The following is a 20,124-nucleotide window of genomic DNA, read 5'->3' on the forward strand; positions in this document are numbered from 1 at the left end:
AGTGGGCATCAAACTGTTCAGTAGACCTCTGGGGTTCATATTTAGGGAGGTTTGTCTTGGTACCTAATGACCTGTATGCTGCATAGTTGAAGTTTTGAGGTGATTTTTGGAAATGCCATAAAAATCGTCAAACTTATGAAAGCTTTATTGCTTGGTACTTTGGAGTAGAAAGACATGGGTACCCATTTTAGATTCAGGGGAATGTGTACTTTCCAAAAATATATGACTTCCTGGGGTGAGCGTACTTTTTACTAGCATTATCCCACATATAATGGTGTAAATGTGTTGATTTTGCAGAAGCTGAAATGACAGAAATGATAGATCATATGGGGGTATGTTCACATTGGGGCCCCTACATGCCACATTCTTGGTAAACCTATACATATTGGGCATCAAAATGTTCAGCTGGCCCCTGGCGTTCATATTCAGGGTGTTTTATCTTGGTACCTAATGCTATGTGGGAGATAAGATGCTGGAAACTGGAAGCTTTGAGTGGATTTTTGGAAATGTTATCAAAATTGCCAACTTTAGCAAAGCTTTGCGGCTTGGTACCTTGGAGTAAAAAGACATGGACACCCATTTTGGATTCGGGGGAATGTGTACTTTCCAAAAATATATGACTTTCTGGGGTGAATGTACTTTTTACTAGCATTATCCCACATATAATGATGTAAATGTGTTGATTTTGCAGAAGCTGAAATTACAGAAATGATAGATCATATGGGGGTATGTTCACATTGGGGCCCCTACATGCCACATTCTTAGGTAAACCTATACATATTGGGCATCAAACTGTTCAGTGGGCCCCTGGCGTTCATATTTAGGGTGTTTTATTTGGTTACTTTTTGACCTTTAGGAGTTAAGATACTATAGACTGGAAGCTTTGAAGCGATTTTTAAAAATTTTTACAAATTTTGATAAAAACCAATAACTTTAGGAAAGCATTGTGACTTGATAGTTTGGAGTAGACAGACAGTTGTGCCTATTCTGGATTCCCCAGAATCTGTTCTTTCTAAAAATGTAAATTTTCTGGGATAAACTTTCTGTTAGCGGAATTTTGGGCCTTAAAATCTAAAGTATGCAGCTTTCTGGAGCAGTGCTTTGGAAATTTGGTAGTTTACTGCTGGAGGGTTTTGACCTATACAAGTGAGAAATCTCCATAAAACTATATATATTTGGTATTGGCACGTTCAGGAGACATGGGACTTTCCAAATCAGGTGTATTTTCATGCATAAAATATTTTTTGTTTCTGGTATATGTGTTTATATTATGGAAAATATTTTTTTTTCATTTTTTAGACATTTAGAAGCCTATATCTTGTTACAAAATTGGAATTACACAAAAATTCTACCATATTTTAAAAGCTTAGGTTGTCCTGAAAAAAACATATTGTTTTCCTGGGTAAACTAAAAGTCCCCCCGAGGAAAGGCCCCTAAAGTCAAACAGTGCGAAATGTTCAAAAACTGTCTGGCAGTAGAAGTTCCACTTTGTCCAAAACGGCTGGCAGTGAAAGGGTTAATGGTGTGTATCTAAGTTATTTTGGAAATATAATTTGATGCTTTAAAGCAGTGTTAACCACTTTGTGGTTACTTTTTATTAATTTATACATCTGTTTACTATAAATATACCTGTGCGCTTTTTATTCATATCTATTATTCCAATTAGGAGCCCTTGTGGTATTTTGATCTATATTTGCTATTTTGATTAGAACGCCTCTTGGTGATATTAGGGACTTTTAAAGATCTTTTAGAAAATTTTTACTGTTGTATTATTGGAATTTTACACATTGGGTTAACATATGTTAATTGAAGGTGTGCACTGATTGGATATTGTTTGTATTTAAACATGCACCTCACTTTCTGCCACTATCCTGATGACGGTCCCGTGGGGATCAAAACGCGTTGACACTATATTTGAATAAAGGACTTAATTTCGGGATGCTTATGCCGTGAGTGCTTTCTAAGGATCGTATGTATTTTGTGGGTCAGCACCCGGCCGTTGTTTTTTGATTGGCGAGTGCCGATGGTGGAACATATTAAGATTTTGACTTTACATCCCCTTTAAAGAATGAGAAGCCACCCATTTAACTTAAGTGAATAAGCTTTCATTTAAAGCAGCAAAAACATCTTTTCATGGTTGAGGGCAAAGAGGTTGTGGAATGCCTTGCTTGGTAATGTTGTGAGGGCAGATTCTTTTGCTGCCTTTAGGAATGACTTGGAGGACTTCTTGAACAAGTATACTAAAAAGGCTATTGTGGTACTAAAATCTAGATATTGGTATTTACATATACACATACGAGAATATGCCCCCGCTACTATAGTTTTCGCCTACCTTGTGCCTGCACCCAAATGAATGAAATACGCTCGGGTGCAGGCACTTATAGCTGATATCCGCCAAAAAACGCAAGACTTTACATCTTCGCCGGATATCTTCACATGTACCTGCACCCGAGCGTATTTTATTGATTCAGGTGAAGGCACAGGTAGGAGTGTGAGTTTAAAATGCAAGGAATGTAATCCAGAAATGGAAGGCCACAGACACAGTTGCTGTAAAACTCAGGTTTGACAGACCAAGAAAAATTACAGGAGCGGGGAGGATTGTGAGAATGGTTACAGACAAGCCAAAGATCACCTCCAATGACCTGCAAGAACATCTTGCTGCAGATGGAGTATCTGTACATCGTTCTATAATTCAGCGCAATTTGCACAAAGAACATCTGTATGGCAAGGTGGTAAGAAAGAAACCCTTTCTGCACTCATGCCACAAACAGCAAAAGCTTATTCAAAGCCACAGTCATTTTTGAACAAGGTGCTTTGAATTGATGAAACAAAAATTGAGTTATTTGGTCATTTGGTATTTATTCCAAGTCTTTTTTCCCCTAGTTTTGATTAACTGTTTCTGTAACTGGAAGAATGAGTTGCAGCAACATTGAAGGTCTGGCACAGTGCACAGCCTGCCACATGTATACGGTTGTGGAACAACAGTTCCAAAGTGCATGCCTCAGTTGTGGATGTGAGCAAATAGCCACTTTAGAGGCTCACATTAGAGCCCTAGAGGAACAAGTTGCAACACTACGTTTGATTGACAATCTTGAGAGGAGTCTCTTGCTCACTGAGCAGGAGCTAGCAGGGTCCGATAGTTTGGAGGGAGGGGAGAAGCGAAAGGATGATAAGGCAGTAAGCTGGGTGACAATCTAGTGTGGGGAAAAGGAAGAGGGAGGCTGTGCCAGGGTTCGCACATCCCAACAGATTTGCCAGATTGTGTGAAGAAGATGGGAGAGTAAACTCTGGACTGGCGGTTGTAGATGAGGCTGATCTCTCTACAGTTGGGAGACCAGTTTCTCAAGTAGTGGTGGGGAGGAGAGCAGAGCTAGGCCTAAACAGATGGTGGTTATAGGGTATTCAATCATTAGGAAAGTGGACAGGATAATATGTCGAGCAGATCACTTCAACCAAACAGTTTGCTGTCTTCCTGGTGCCAGGGTTCGGCATGTGGTTGATCGGGTTGACAAATTATTGGGAGGGGCTGGGCATGACCCAGCTTGTCTTGGTACATATTGGTACTAATGACAAAATGAATGTTAGGTGGAGGACCTTAAAGTTTGAGTACAGAGATCTAGGCTCTAAGATCAAGGAAAGGTCCTCCAATGTAATTTTTTTGGAAATTTTGCTGGTGCCGCGTGCAAGTTTAGGGATACAGCGGGAGCTTAGGGAGCTAAATGCGTGGCTAAAGTTTTGGTGTAGGAAGGAAGGATTAGGGTTCCTAGAGCACTGGGCTGACTTTTCTTTGGGGTACAATCTATACAGCCATGACTGATTACACCTCAATGGAAGGGGGTCTGCTGTGCTAGTGGAGAGAATGGTTAAGAGGCTGGAAGACAGTTTAAACTAGACAAAGGGGGGGGGGGGTGAGCTAGAGTTTTATGGGAAAGCTAGTGTAGATGGGGCAGTGGAACTAGCAAAGGGTTGTGGGGGAGGATAGAGGGGAGCATATGGTTTATCAGATAAGGAGCTTCGTTGTTACAAGAGAAACAGACTAATATTCACCTTAACTCTAACTCTCCGTTAGCTAATGTAAATATCAGAGGGAGAAGTAGTAATCTCTGCTGCATGCTGGCTAATGCACAAAGCTTGTCGGGTAAATTAGGGGAGCTGCAGACTATTGCATATATTAAAAATTATGTTTTAATTGGTATTACTGAGACCTGGTGGGATGAAAAATGTGGCTGGGCTGTGAATTTAAATGGTTACACACTTTTTAGGAGGGACAGAGGGATGAAAAAGGGTGGAGGGGTTTGTCTTTATGTTAAGTCAGATTTAAAGCCATGTAGTAAAGACATTACCAATGAAAATGTTGAATCTCTTTGGGTAGAAATTTTAGCAGGGATAAAGGTTACAAAGAAAATGATAATTGGTATATGCTATAAACTGCCCCATATAAGTGAGGGGGGTGAGGCCCGGCTACTATTGCAAATGGGGGAGGCGTCACAACAAGGTCAAGTTGTTATTAGGGGGGACTTTAATTATCCGGACATTGACAGGAGTAATGGGGTGGCTAAGTCAGAAAAAGCTAGTAGGTTTGTAAATATGTTAAATGGCAACTTTTTATTTCAGGCAGTTAAAGAACATACTAGGAATGACTCCATTTTGGATTTGGTAATATCTAATAATACTGAATTCATCTCTAACATTTGTGTGGGTGAGCATTTAGGAACCAGTGATCACAACATGGTCTCCTTTGAGATAATGCTGCAGAGACAGCTCTATAAGGGATTAACTAAAATGCTCAATTTTAGACGTGCAGACTTTGCCAGTATAAGTGCATCTCTGCAATGTGTCAACTGGGAAAGGCTTTTCATAGGGTTAGACACAGAAGGAAATTGGAACATCTTTAAAACATTGCTTTGCAAGTTTACGGATCATTATATTGCCCTTGTAAGCAAAAAGAGGCATCAAAATGCAAAACCTTTAAGGTTGAATAAAAGTGTTAGTGTTGAGGTTGGTAAGAAAAAAACGTGCCTTTAAAGCATTCAAGTTAGCTGGGACAGCGGAAACTTTCATCAGGTAGAAGGAAGCAAATAAAGCATGCTAAAATATAGATGGAAAGGGGTATTGCAGCTAGGAGTAAAAATAATCCAAAATTGTTTTTTAATTTTGTGAATAGTAAAAAAAATGAAGCAAGAAGGGGTAGAAACCTTATTATCACGGGGGAGGAGGTAAGTTGGCTGATAAGAACAGGGAAAAAGCAGAAATTGTGAAATCTTATTTTTCATCTGTCTATACATCTGAGGAGCCAGCTAATGAAGGCTTCCATTTTAATATGCCCAGTTCTAGTAATATAGCCACTGACACATAGGTCACTCTGGAGGGAATTCAAAAGAGACTTGAACATGTAAAGGTAAACAAAGGTCCAGGACCATATGGGATTCATCTCAGGGTATTAAACGAGCGTAGCGCTGTGATTGCCATGCCTCCTCACTTCATTTTTCAGGATTCGTTTGGTCTGGCATGGTGCCTGGCGAATTGCTAATATGGTGCCGTTATTTAAAAAAAGATCCCGTTCTCAGCCTGAAAACTATAGGCCTGTTAGTCCCACATCAGTAGTAGGAAAGCTTTTGGAAGGGGTAATAAGGGATAGGGTACTTGAATACATTGCAGTTCACAATACTATAAGTTTGTGCCAGCATGGTTTCATGCTTAACAGATCTTGCCAGACTAATTTAGTCGCCTTTTATGAGGAGGTGAGCAGGAACCTCGATGCTGGAATGGTAGTTGATGTTATCTAGTCCCCAGTGTTGTTAGAAGACGTGTTCTAAGGCTTCTATCCACCGATTACAGGGGCAAGGTAGGGTGGGTCCCAAGGATGCTGGATGCGATGCGGAGGAGGGCATGGCCTGAGCTCAACAGATAGAAGATGCGTTCTAAGCCTTAGAACGCGTCTTCTATCCGCCGAGCGCAGGCCACACCCCCGTTATTTTTTTTTATTAAAGATTTGGCAGCGAGCTAGATGCAGCCATCAAAACAGTCACATCTGGCTCCGACCCCTGTACTAAATGGTAGTTTGTTGGGGGTATCCTTGATAGAGAAGGATCTGGGGGTTTTTGTAGATAATACGTTTTCCTGGCAATGTCATTCGGTGGCTACTAAAGTAAATAAACTGCTGTCTTGTTGTTGTATAAAAAAAAAAGGGCATTGACTCAAGGGATGAAAACATAATTTTGCCCCTTTATAGGTCCCTGGTAAGGCCTCATCTTGAGTATGCAGTGCAGTTTTGGGCTCCAGTCCTTAAGAAGGATGTTAATGTGCTGGGGAGAGTGCAGAGATGTGCAACTAAACTGGAAAGGGGATGGAAGATTTAAGCTATGAGGTTAGACTGTCGAGGTTGGGGTTGTTTTCTCTGGAAAGAGGCGCTTGCGAGGGGACATGATTACTCTGTACAAATACATTAGAGGGGATTATAGGCAGATAAGTGGTGTTCTTTTTTCTCATAAAAGCAATCAAGGCACCAGAGGCCACCCCTTTAGATTAGAGGAACGGAGCTTCCATTTGAAATAGTGTAGGTGCTTTTTCACGGTGAGTGCAGTGAGGTTGTGGCATGCCCTTCCTAGTGATGTTGTAATGGAAGATTCTGTTAATGCCTTCAAGAGGGGCCTGGATGAGTTCTTGAACAAGCATAATATCCAAGCCTATTGTGATACTAATATCTACAGTTAGTATTAATATTTGTATATAAAGTTATGTATGTGTTGGTATAGATTGGTAAGTCTATGTAGTGTGTGCTGGGTTTACTTGGAAGGGTTGACAGTGACAGCACTCACAGGGATTTGCACAAAAATAAAGTTAAAAAAAAATAAAAAATGAGGTTTATTGAATCCAATGTTTCAGTTCCCGACTGAAAATTCCAGTCGGGAACTGAAATGTTGGATTCAATAGACCTCATTTTACTTTTTTTTGTGCAAATCCCTGTAAGTGCTGTCACTGTTTGTAAATATATATTATATTTGTGCAGTGGTGTTTGTTTGGAGGGGTTAAACCTAACTCATCTTTTTTCAACCCCACTCTAACAGTGCTAACACTGCCTAGTAGCAATGCTTCAAAACAGATTTTCAAAAAATGTGACGTTCCATAATTAAATTAGGCATAACCATTTGTAAAGTTAACAACTATCCAATAATAATGAGTGGATGTAAGAAGGCAGCCCTTATAATATGAAAATTCATATAATTCAAAATGGTGCACACCATATCAGGTTACTTCACTAAAACAAAATACCAAAAGTTACTATTATATGTAAACTATCTGCCAACCTTTACTAAGCCCTTTTTTATAGTCCTTGTGATTAGTCATATTAATTTGCACACGCACACACTATACATTATATGTTGGCTTGTCTTTGAATTTGTGAATATGTATATGTGAATGCCGGAATGTGTAAAAAATAGAATGTATGCACACTTTTTTTTTTTCTTCTTTTTTGGTAATTCATTTTTCCATTCTGTCTACTCTCATCTAAAACCTATTTATTTTGCAGCATGACTAATAGTTTAGATATTCTGACCATTAACTCTGCTGTCAGTTATTTAGCTTAATTTATTGATTTGCATAATTTTATTTTTGTGATTCTATTACATTTCTATCCCTGCATTATTGTTTATTTGTGGATTATTCAGCATCAAACTTCAGTAAACCCCTGGTGTTCATATTTAGGATGTCTTATCTTGTCTTATTTTATCGTTTTTCAGAAATGTGATAAAAACAGCAAACATTATCAAAGCTTCAGGGGCAAGCGCATATGGGGTGTTTTGAAAGTAAATACATGTAAAATGCAGCCCTCTTGGCAATTATGGGACATGCAGCATTGTAATACCAAGGCACTTAAAAAGCCCCATTCGCACTTTGCCTTACAGTTTGGTAGTTTAGGGGTCATCGCACCCAGTCCAGTTGAACATCTGAATGGCTGCCATATAAAAACAAACATCTGAATGGCTGCCACATAAAAAGAAACATCTGATTGCCATGGATTACTGCCCTAGTACAAATGACGATTTAACAAAATTTCATCAAAACTGCAAACTTTAGGAAAATATAAGGCTATTTGTGGTTTTTTATAGCTTTACCTGACATAAAATTCAGTAAAGATGTTGATTTTGCAGTAGCTAAAATCACAATAGTAGTTGGATACTTTGCAGTAGATATTACCAATTTTTTATGTCAGAATGTTTGATTTCCAAAATTGGTTTCCTGGGGTAAACAGTAAAATTTTTGCCCTGCAATCTAAGGCATGGAGATTTCTGGACTGGAGCTTTGGAAAGTTGATAGTGTATTGCTGGAATTTTGATATATATGGCACATTCGGGAGAAAATCAGATTTATTGTTTCGCAAAAAAATATTTTTCCGATATTTATTTATAGTTTTAAAAATATTTAGAAGCCTATATTTTTTTAATGAAATCTAACAATACCACATATTTTGAAAGCTTAAAAAACAATAAAACCCACTTCCAAACTTATATAACGTTTTACAGGCTCTCACTGGCAGCACCACTACATCTCTATACTAGGGGTAAAGTTAACCAAATCATATGACTCCCTGTATAAATCTAACTACCCAGCAATGTTCAAATCCCTGGTGTCTCTTCTGGAGGGGTGGAGTACACACAATATCTCTTGGGTAGGTTGCATAAACTCAAAATGACACTATTGCCAAAGCTGCTCTACTTGTTTCGCACCCTCCCCATCTCTATTCTGAAAACGGATTTGTACAAATTTGAGTCCCGTATCATAAAGTTCATATAGAACAAGAAGCCCCCAACAAGCGTATACTTTATTGCCCCCAAACAAAGGGAGGGCTGGGTCTACCGAATTTACTCTATTATTACATGGCAGCACAATTGGCCCAGATCCCCCCCCACCCCCCCACTACATGCACAAACAGATCCACCCACTGGGTCTTTTTGGAATCTCACTTCTCTAGCCCTTTTTCCCCAGCAAGCCTGATATGGAGTTCGAAAGCATCTATGCCACCCTCATGCAGCCCCTGCTTACAATTAACACTGAGAATCTGGGACTCCACATCCAAATCTTTATCTCTTAGCTCGGCTCAAACTCCAGCTGCTCCATTTCTGGGTAATCTCAAGTTTTCCCCGGGCCTCAACCCCAACCTATTCACATGGTGGACATTTAACAAAAAAATGGGCACTTGCTAACAAGATCTGGTCCCTTTCTACCGCAAGCTTTTATAGATACCTACAAGGTTCCTTTCTCTGAATGGCTCCGTATGAGACAGCTTTTGCACTTTGCACATTCTCAATGGAGGTTACATAGCCAACTAGACAAAACAGAGACCTATTTTGAGAGCTGGTGTTTGAAAAACCCTAAACATAGGAAATCGGTCTCCCTATTAAACAATGCTTTTTTCCCCGGACGAAACAACTAAAAACCTACCATATGTCACAGCATGGCAAACTGATATACAATCTAGCCTGGCACAAGAGAAATGGGAGTCTATATGGTTAACAGTTATAGGCTTTTCACTCAATGACTCCCTTCTGGAGGCAAATTATAAAGTGCTTCTTAGGTGGTACCTAGTCCCAGCTCGTATAGTGGAATTTATGCCCACAGTCGACCCAAGATGTTTCTGGGGATGTGATCAACCTGGTTCGATGTTCCACATATGGTGGTCTTGCCCTAAAGCCCAGAGATTCTGGATAAGAGTATTCACTATGGTCTACTCCATATTTGGAGTTTTAGTCCCTAAACACCCAACTACTGCCCTGTTATGTAAGATGCCCTTACAGTGAAAAATTCCAACTTTTTACAGTTATCATGACGGTAGCCAAACGCACAATAGCGAAGGCATGGAAAATGAAGCAAATTCCGTTCTAGGCTTTTAAAAATAAAGTTAATGGAATCATGGCTATGGAAAAAATGTCTAGCATCTTAACTGACTCGCATAAACAATGTATTAAAATTTGGGAGCCATGGCTTGTTTACAGACATGGGGCAGACTACCCTACCTCCCTCCTTTCATTGTAATCCCAACTTAAAATAAAAAAACCACTGTGGACATCGAATAGTTTATAGTTATGGTTACCCTGTTTTTTCGTGTAATGGTATACGGTTCATTACCTCCTTTGTCTGTGTGATATATAATATTACAAAAGAAAGGGCCCTAGAGTGGCCCCGCAAGGGAACCCCTCTAGCCCCCTAAGGTATGCCCACAGACTACACATTATATCGACATTCACTGTCTTTGACTTACCAAAATGCTCCATAATATTATGGTCCTGATTTTTTGTATACACTACGATATCTGTATAGTAGCCTGTATTTTCATGTCTCATGGACTTGGGTTGGCCAATACATTCATTCAGATTGAGGAAATATGAACGCATGAAAAATGACAAAACTTAAATCTTCTTATTTCTTACTAGATTAAAAAAAAAAACGATTGCCGAAAATATACGTCATACGCCTGGTGTGGCATTAGGCTGAAGTGGTGGCCTTTGGTGCATTGATCGTTTTTATGGTAAAAAAGTCTAACCTCTTAGTTTAAATCTTCCATCCCCTTTACCAGTTTAGTTGCACGTCTCTTCAGCTCATTAATATCCTTCTTAAGTGAGGCCTTAAAAGAAACCTATAGAGAGACAAAATTGTTTTTATCCCTTCAGTCAATGCTCTTTTTTATGCAAGACAGCACTTTATTTGCTTTAGTAGCCAATGAATGCCACTGCCTGGAATTAGACAACTTGTTATCTACAAAAAAAAACAGATTCTTTTCAATTAAGGAACCCCCAAAACACAATCATTTAGGGAAATATTTATCATGCTGTGTAAAAAGTGAAGTAAAACATTACCGGTGATGTTGCTCATAGCAGCCAATCAGATGCTTTGCTTTGGTTTTCTAACTGTTGAAATCTAATCGCTGATTAGATCACCGGTAATCCTTCACCGGTAATGCTTCACTCCATTTTTTTTTACACAGCATGATAAATATACCCCTGTGTGTATAACTTTTAGCATTTATATTATTTCTACCAAAGTGCATAACTTTGCACTTTTCACCAGTGAACCTCATTTTCCATTTTGCTGCCCAGTTTTCCAATTTTGGCTCTGCAGCATCCTGCACAATTTAATATCATCAGCAAAAATAGAAACAGTACCTTTAAAAACCAAGGGACCAAGGACTGACCCCTGTGGTACTCCACTAACAACACTGGCCCAATTATGTTCCATTGTAATCTATCCTTCAATTCTCTATCCAAGTATAAAAATGTTCCAGGCCAGTATTTCTCAATTTTACCATCAACTTTCTGTGCAGTCAAACGCTTTAGCAAAGTCCAAGTAGATGACATCCACTGCCATTCTAGCTTTGAGGTTCCTGCTCACCTCCTCTTAAAATGCAATGAAATCAGTCTAGCAACATCTTTTACACATAAACAAAGTATTGTGATTCGCAATGTATTCAAGTATCCTATCAATTACTACCCCTTCCAAAAACTTTAATAACGACTGATGTCAGACTTACAGGCCTTTAGTTTTTAGCTCTACTACGCATGTTGCCATGCATAGCCAGGCTTTTCAATCTACCGCGCATGTGCAGCCAGGGCAAAGAAAGGCGACGGAGAAGGATTGCTTGATTGCATATACTCAAGGCCAGTGTGGTTTTTTGCTATGAGGAAGCATCAGCACAGAGTATCAGGAAAGTCAATACAATCACTGGGGGTTGCATAACATTTTGGAACCCCCCAGTGATTTGACTTTTTCCTCTCCTTTAAAGGCATCATTCATGTATAACATTAACCATGTTACAGAATGTTCTGTTTTTGGACCTGTCAACTAGTTTTTTTTTTTGTTTTTGTTTTTTTTTAAACAGGTTATAAAAAATCCAAAAAGACTAATTGCAAACTGTCTCAGAATATAACCGCCTAAAGAATAATACAAGTTAATAAGGTAAATTACTCCTTTGAAGATTTATTTCTTAATTCCTCAACTTTCATCCCCAGCATCACTTCACCTCATTATATCTCAAAAAAATGCCCTATAAATTCACATACCAGTTATATGTGCACATGTAAATATGTCTGTTTGAAGTAAGAGTCTTTTTTTTATTGTAGACAGTAATTAGCATTAGGGTGTGCTCAAAGATGGGTATATCCAGGATCTAAGGCCACAGTCACAAGTGGCATATCGCCTGCTTCCGTCTACCTGCATTTTGTAGGCAGGCTGAGAGAAGAGCATCTGCATCTCATTGGCAGCTCCTTGTAGCTGCACTGACAGGCAAAGCACCAGCCAGGGTGCAGCTACAATGAACAGAAACTGGCCAAGAAATTGTGAAAGCATGCATTTTCAATCAAATTTAATATCTGCTCTGTGCCGCCGCCACTGTGCATTTAAGTGCAGCTACAGATGAAAGGGCATCTGCTTCTCACTGCTTGCCTACAACATGCAGATGGTGAGAAGTGTATAGTACACCATGGGGCACATTCATTAAAGTATGACAGGTCCGATGACAAAAAAAAAATCATATTTTTTCTAAAGTTTACAACTTGTGTATTTTCTACAATATTTTCGTTAATTTGCGCAACTTTTTCATACTTTGCAACAACTTGCACAGCAAATTCGTATTTGTCGCAACAAGTACAAAAGTTTCGGTATTTATTTAAGCTTCCTTTGGCCAGGTTGGAGCTGCAGAGCGCCATCGAGTCCCATGGGAGGCTTCCAAAAACATGCACTGAAGGTTTAAAGTCAGAAAGAGTTTTTGCGCCATTTATGATAGTTGGGATACGATAATTTCGTGACTTTTGGATCACCAATCATTAACGATCGCTTTAATACAAAAATTTCTGAACTTTCTGATCTTAAGTATTAAATCTTTGTATTAAAACAAACAAAATTTTTGTGACTTTTGCAATCATCAGAAAGTATCAGAAAGTATCGGGCCCCCATGTGTGACTGTGGCCTAATAGTATTTACAGTAAATGATGCAAAATGAAAATGATGAAAAAGTGCAATTTAAACAAAATAAGTATGGTATCAAATATGCTGGCACCAGTATTAAATGTATGTTTACAAATGCAAAAGTCTGACTGTAAAATGGGAGGGCTGGAGCTGCTGGCACTGGAGAGCATGGGTGTTACTGAAACATGGCTGAATGAATCACATGATTGGGTAGTAAATAAAGGAGGCTAGACTTTGTTTCAGAAGGATAGAGGCAATAGAAAAGGAGAAGGGGTGTATGTTTGTTAAGCATGATTTAAAAGCCAATATAAAGGATGTGATGATGGAAAATGGGGGAGCTGATACAGACCACCTAATGCAGAGGAAGTGGCTAAGCTCCTGTTGCAAATAGAAAAGGCTACTAGTTTGGGGCAAGTTAATAATGGGGTATTTTAATTACCCCGATATTGACTGGAGCAATTGCACTGCCAAGGCAGTAATGGGAGCAAGTTTATAAATTTGTTGCAAGACAAATTAATGTGAAAGTTAGTTGAAGAACTTTGGTTAAGTGACCATGATGTTATATCATTAGATGTTTGATGCAAAAAACAAATATACAGAGGGGCAACAAACCCTGAATTTCATAAAAGCTAATTTTAACACCTTAGGGCTCTGGCACACGGGGAGACTAATCTCCCCGAAATGCCATCCCACCGGCGAGAATGTTTACTCCCCGTGTGCCAGAGCTCCTTCAGAGCATAGATTGGAACATTATGTTTTCTGCTAAAAACACAGAGCAGAAATGGCTGTCATTTAAATGTATATTTAATCATTACTGTTCTCAATGTATTCCCCATTCTCAAAGTAAATGTAAAAGTGTTAAGAACCACCCTAAGGGAGGAAAAAGAAAGCATTTAAGAAATACAAGTCAGATGGGAAAGAATCTGCATTTAATGAATATAAACATTATAACAAGTGATCAAGTAATCAGCTTGAAAAAGGAACTAAAATGTTCTGAAAGCTTGCTATGATTATCTTAGTTAGCCAATAAAGGTATCACCTTTATACTACTTTTGTTATATTTTATTTCAAAAGGGTTACCCTGTAAACAAGCGTTGTAAAACAGCAATCTGGAAGGAAAAGACAGTAAAAAAGGAGCGCATTGTTGCAGAGGCTAAAACTAACCCTAAAAAAGTTCAAGTATATTAATACTTTAAAAATACAGGCTAAGTGTGTTGCTCCGTTGAATGATGGTAACAGTATGGTTATAACTCATACAGAAAAGGCAATCAGTTCTTCTCTTCAGTATACACTATAGAGGAGCCAGAGTGCCAAGGCCCACCAGATAAGTGAGAAGTGGCTGAGCTCAATCTAGTCAGTGGTTGACACAGGACATGGTACATAATAAAGAAAGTAGGAATTATTGTGAACAAGGCACCAAGGCCAGATGGAATAACACTGAGGGAGCCAAGATCAAAAAGCTAAGATAGCTAATTTCATTCCTATATTTAAAAAAGAGATTATGATCTCAGCATGCCAATTAGGCCAGCAAGTTTGACATCCCTGGTGTGTAAATTATTTGAAGGCTTGTTGAGGGATCACATTTAAAATTATGTTACAGACAATGGCATCGAGTGGTAATCAACATGGCTTTATTAAGGCTAGGTCATGTCAGACAAATCTGATTGCTTTTTAGGATGAGGCTAGTACAATGCTGGACAGTGGAGTTTCAGTAGATGTGATATGTTTGGATTTTGTCAAAGCATTTAATACAGTGCCCCACAAATGACTGCTTTCTAAACTAAGGTATGTTGGTCCTAGTGAAGTCATTTTCAATTGGATAGGAAATTGGTTACAGGATCGGATACAGAGAATGGTTGTGGTTGTTAATGGTGCATTCTTTACTTGGAGTAAGGCTCTTAGTGGGGTCCCGTAGGGCTCTTTATTGGGTCCACTTTTATTTAACTTGTTCATAATGGAGAAGGACCTTGGAGTCCTTGTAGATAATAAACTTGGCTGCAGCAAGCAATGCCAGGCAGCGGCTGCAAGGGCAAACAAGGTTTTGAGCTGTATTAAAAGGGGCATAGATTCATGGGAGAAGGGAGTTATTTACAGAGCACTGGTAAGCCCCCATCTAGAACATGCTGTGCAGTCTTGATCTCCAGTACTAAAGTGGGATATTATTGAGAGGGAGAGGGTCCAGAGAAAAGTAAAAAAAAGACTGGCCAAATTTGGGTTTTAACACTGGAGAAGAGGGGTGATATGACAACTATGTATAAATGTATAAGGGGATCATATAATAATCTCTCTAAAGCTTTATTTACCAGTAGGTCCTTTCAGCAGACATGAGCGTACCCATTGCGATTAGAACACAGGAGGTTCCGTCTAAATATTCAGAGAGGGATTTGCATTGTTTTCTAGCAAGTGGGAAATACAGGTTTATGGAAGATAGCTATAGTACAATTTGATCCAGGGACTGGTCCGATTGCATCTTGGAGTCAGGAAGGAATTTTTCCCCCTTTGTGGCAAATTAGGCTTAAGAAGTGTTTGTTTGCCTTCCTTTTGGATCAACTAGCAGTTATTCAGGTTATATATAGGCATAAAAATTGAACTTAATGGATGTCTGTCTTTTTTGCAACATAACTTACTATGTTAATCAATCCCATAAACGTAAAATAAATTGCTCAGTTTTTTAAAATTTCAATTACTAGGTCAGTGTTGAGCGAAAATTTTATAATGGCTATTAACTATTAACTCACTTCTCTTTGTTGCCACATTAAAGTATAACTCTGAAAGGTAAAAATTTGACATGATAATGATTTTAAATCCTGAGGCAAAAGTACATATAGTGGTAGTCCCACATCAATGATATACTATCTTTTTATTCCTCAGCATAACCAGTAAATATGTGAATAATAATAATAATAAAAAGCTTTGGTGTATCAATTTATGGTAAAGTATTATTCAAATAATCACCCTTTTCCCAAATCCATTTAGCAGCCTAATTAATCAGAACTGCAGGAAGTCAAAAGAAACAACTAACAAGGAACATCAGCATAAATATAGTTTCTACAAATAGAATAAAAATTTTTGACTTCAATAAAGCTTGGGGAGTATGACCCCCTTACTGGGGCATGAGGTGTCTTTGCATGGCACTGTTAAAAGATGGGTCTACAATGCAGAATGTGGGCCTTCCAGCAAAACAATAACCTAAAATACACTTTACCTATATATTTATATCTACCTATATATTATTGCACTTCTCCTGCCTATTCAATTGAAGTAATTATAAAGGTGCGCCTTTAAAGTTAAAAAAAATAAGCCAAAAATTCAAGACTCTTATCTACAGCACAGAGGCAAAAATAAACAAAGCAGCTAAACTGGCAAATCTACACATCATAAAAATAGAATATTATTCACTAAAACTAGCCAAAAAAAGCAATTGACCCTCCAGGACAAGCTTTCCCAATGGCTTGGCAAACCAATATCTGAGAAAATTGACCAGAGATCTATTGGTCTAGAAATCCTGTCAGATCCAGTCAGGTGCAGTGATGCTGTCCTCAACCAATGAGTCAGCATTATGCTTGCACTGTGACTGGATGTTTGGTCCGGGGGGCTAAATACAATACAGCCCAGGGCACAGGTGGCAAAAGCAGGCAAAGATACGCAATGCATGTCCTTGCTTACCATTCATATGCCAAACATCTATAAATACATTATAACTTCAGTTGAGAAAAACATATTATGCCAGTCCTAATACATTTAAAGGGTATTTAATGGTGCTGAGTAAACACACCCCTTTCTTTTAGGCAAGGGGCCTCATACAGGAGAATGTCAAGCACACAACCACCCCCTCCCTTTCACTATAAGGAGGAATGACTGGCTCTTTTGAATTTCCATTGCCTTACTCCCCACCCCCATCAGGACAACAGATGGCCTCCCACAGTGGGAGGTGAGGACACAAGAGACACTTGAAGTGATATTATTGTAGAAAATGTGTACAGTATAAAAAAAAAAAAAAAAATATATATATATATATATATATATAAAATATACATATTATACAAAACACTAACAATATACTTAATAATATTTATAAAGCAATGCACTACAAACATAAATTATTTATATTAAAATAAAAACAGTTGAGAAAACTTATACCGGTTAAAAAATGTTCCATAGTGCGCAAACTAGAGTAAAAAAAATAATTTAACAGCCAAGACCTTTCCCTGTTGGACACCAGCAAGAAAGAGCTAGAATGTACCAGAATAGGTGTAAATATATAAAAAAACATTTTTATATATCTCCACTTTTGAGCTGCCAAGAAATATTGCATTGGTAATAAACACAGTAAATATGTATTTTGGGATCAAACAAAAAAAAATAAAATAAAGGCAGGCAGTGATTTTGTACTGTATTCTCGCCAGGCCTAGATGAAGGTTTAGAATACAGTTCTCTGCTGACATGTATTACCATTGTTCAAACCGTGCAGTCATTTAGCAATTTAATTACACTTCCCAATGAATTCCCCAAAGACGGTCTAACGTGAATTATTCGTAATTACAATTTTACATATATTATATATGCAATTTTTTAGCAAACATTCTTAAAAAAAAAAACAACAAATATATTTTACATCAAATAAAAAACGGAACGCACATACAGCATTGAACTCTTTCCCATTGCATGCACACAGCCATTCTCCGTATTTTCTTACAATCCCCACACCCCTTCAGTGGTTGCTCCCTTCCTAATTTGCGTTTTACTGCTCTTACCGGCACCATTGGGACATTGAGACCCAGGTGGCCCACCGAACCAGATAAAAGAATCCGCACAGCCACAGCCAATGGATACTGCGGGTTCGGCGTCCTCGAAAAGAATCGGGCAACATACGATCTATTCCAATAAAATTCGCATCCACTGTCCTCTTTGACCGGAAGCACCGAGCCTAAAGCGACATCCCAAAGAGAATAACGGTAGGGGCCGAACCAAACCGTACAGGCGGGGCCTGACAGGGAGCGGCGTCATAGGGCGTGGACCTCATATGCTAATAGTTAAACGTAATAACGTTTTAGAAAAAAAAATGGTGCCTGGGGCGGTGTTTGGTGGAGAAACTGTCTGTCAGTCCATGAGGGCGTGTCTGGATCAAAAGCAGCTTTCCTGTTCGCTGGAGATCATTTCGCTAAGCAGACCATGATGGGGAGAAAGGGGTTGGGGGAGCTGTGGTATTTTGAGTAGAAAATGTGTAGGCGTATGGAACGAAAATAAGAGACTCAAATATCTGAACAGCCGCCCGTTGAATTAACTTCAAATAATTCTATGGCGTGGGAGTACAAGCTTCCAGTGTAAGTGGTGGTTTTGAGGTGCGGGAGGAAAGGGTCGTACAACATATTCCGCTGACGAGGGTGTGCTCGGGGAACAGGTAAGCCCCGGCAGTCGCAGGGGCCTGCTCTGTTGTTCGCGCCCCTCCTTCCCATCACTTTTTGCTGTGTTAACAAACCCTACCTTTTACAAACAAGCAAGTAGGGGTCCTGAGGGGGAAGTGGGTTCGTCTCACTGAGTCCTGACAATCTTACATTAAGCTATTGACGGGCGTATATTAGGGAGGTGATAAACTGTGTCAACTGGTTCACCTTTTTTGCGGTGATAAAGGAAAATGCTACTGTTTCTCCCAGTTTATGCAACAATAAACCCAAAATATTGTTTCCTTGGAGACTGGATGTATACCTAAAGGCGTAAGGCCAATGCCACACAGATCGATATCTGCCAAAAAGGATAAGACAAAATGCATTTTCGGTGGATATCGGCTACATGTGCATGCATCCAAGCATATTTAATGCTGGGGTGCAGGCACAAGTAAAAGGATTTTCAAGCGTAGGAGTGTATTTCGGCTTGCTGAGAATACGCTTACAGGGTAACCCTTTTGAAATAAAAAATAACAAAAGTGGTATAAAGGTGATACCTTTATTGGCTAACTAAGATAATCATAGCAAGCTTTCAGAACATTTTAGTTCCTTTTTCAATGTAATTTGTGTATTCACCATCTAGGATACATCAAGGAAGTACTCAGTAGAAATTGAGGGTAATTAAAAATCTGGGCTGTCAATCCTATTTTGTCTGCCTCACCTCTATGGCATAGAGGCAGGACATGCAATATATATAGGTATGGATGATTTAAGTAAAAAAAAGTTTGTTTTTCATGTTTAATTTGTAAAGGAATTTTATTATATGGATTTTTATGTGAGTGACAGGTCCCCTTTAACTGCCAGTATCCTTTTCCATGGGACTGTACCAACCAGAATGCACTGAAAGAGCAGACTGAGGTCAGTGAACTGCATTCCCACTATATGGAAACACAAAAAAGCAGCCACGTAAACACAAATGAAAAACACCTTTGTTTGAGAGCTTGTATATATCTAAAATTAGTTACCGTATATACTCAAGTATAAGCCGATCCAAATATAAGCCAAGCTACCTAATTTTACCTGAGAAAACTGGAAAAACTTATTGAATCAAGTATAAGCCTAGGGTGGGAAATGCAGCAGCTACTGCTAAGTTTCAATAATCAAATAATTAATAAAGGACACTCAGCATGACCCCCTGTGAACTCTTCATAAATATATAATGTTGGCAGCTGCAGATAAGGGAAAGGTGGATGGAGGACCCTTTGACCCTCCTGCCTTGAAGTTTATGCCACATTAACAGCCTTCTCATAATCATGCCATTGATTAAAGGCAATTCTTATTAACCTCCTTTAATCTCAAAATAATCACTATCAAGAAGACTACTTTAGAATTGTTACTAGAAAGGCTGTTTTTTGGGGTGTAAGGCAAGGACCCCCCCAACCTCAGAGGGCCCCATGGCAAAAAAATAATCTTAAGTATAATTGAAATAATTTTAGATTCTGTTCAACTTGTATTTGATAATGGAACCTGATTACCTCAGCTTTCAGTTCATGCCATAATGCTGTGTGCTCTCCAATCGAAGCGCATTCAAGGTATGGAGGTGTGCGCGCATGAACACATGTACGCACACATGCAAGCAAGCACGCACGGGGGGGGGGGCTGGTGCACCGAATGCCAGCACAGCGTATATAGACTCGAGTATAAGCAGAGGGTGAGTTTTTCAGCAGATTTTGATATGAAAAGGCCAGTAACAAAAAGTGTTTTTGTATGCATTTAATAA

The 20,124-nt window shown here is 38.9% G+C and overlaps 1 protein-coding gene across 1 annotated transcript in view; it reads right to left on the reverse strand.

The window, feature by feature from the left end:
* Positions 1–17,860, reverse strand: part of ptprs (protein tyrosine phosphatase receptor type S) — a gene marked incomplete at its 3' end in the record, with an annotated part of 150,986 nt that extends 133,126 nt beyond the window's left edge. The window contains 1 exon segment of the mRNA NM_001141992.1: positions 17,715–17,860.
* Positions 17,861–20,124: the final 2,264 nt, after the last annotated feature.

The sequence above is a fragment of the Xenopus tropicalis genome, chromosome 1 (genome assembly GCF_000004195.4).
Source record: "Xenopus tropicalis strain Nigerian chromosome 1, UCB_Xtro_10.0, whole genome shotgun sequence".
Taxonomy (NCBI): Eukaryota; Metazoa; Chordata; class Amphibia; order Anura; family Pipidae; genus Xenopus; species Xenopus tropicalis.